Raw genomic sequence first — 392 nt, 5'->3', positions numbered from 1 at the left:
AGTCCTGCTGAAATTATGTTCTCTATACAACCGATAAAACTAGCAAACATACGAATTGCATTATACTTCCAGAACGTAAAAGAAACAGAGACGCTTCATAACAAGATTTTTTTTTATTATCTTCATCAACATTTTACCTCCAAAAAAAAAAAAGAGGAAAATCAATCTCATCGTATCGTTCGCACAACCGAACACACACGCGACGACCTGAACGAATATCCATATCCGTCCAGCGAGGCTTTCGAGGTCGGGCTTCTCTCTGCAGCTCGTTCATAGCCCAGCCTCTTTAAGGCCTTTGAAGCTCACTTATCTGGTGCTCTCGGCGTGGAGGCCGGATTGCCCCGGGCGATTCGGCTCCTTCAGTTCAGGCCTGGCATAATCTCCCTGCCAGT

Source organism: Penaeus monodon, chromosome 28 (genome assembly GCF_015228065.2).
Source record: "Penaeus monodon isolate SGIC_2016 chromosome 28, NSTDA_Pmon_1, whole genome shotgun sequence".
In the NCBI taxonomy this organism is placed as follows: domain Eukaryota; kingdom Metazoa; phylum Arthropoda; class Malacostraca; order Decapoda; family Penaeidae; genus Penaeus; species Penaeus monodon.
The sequence above is the reverse complement of the archived record's forward strand: the minus strand, read 5'-3'. Positions refer to the sequence as shown.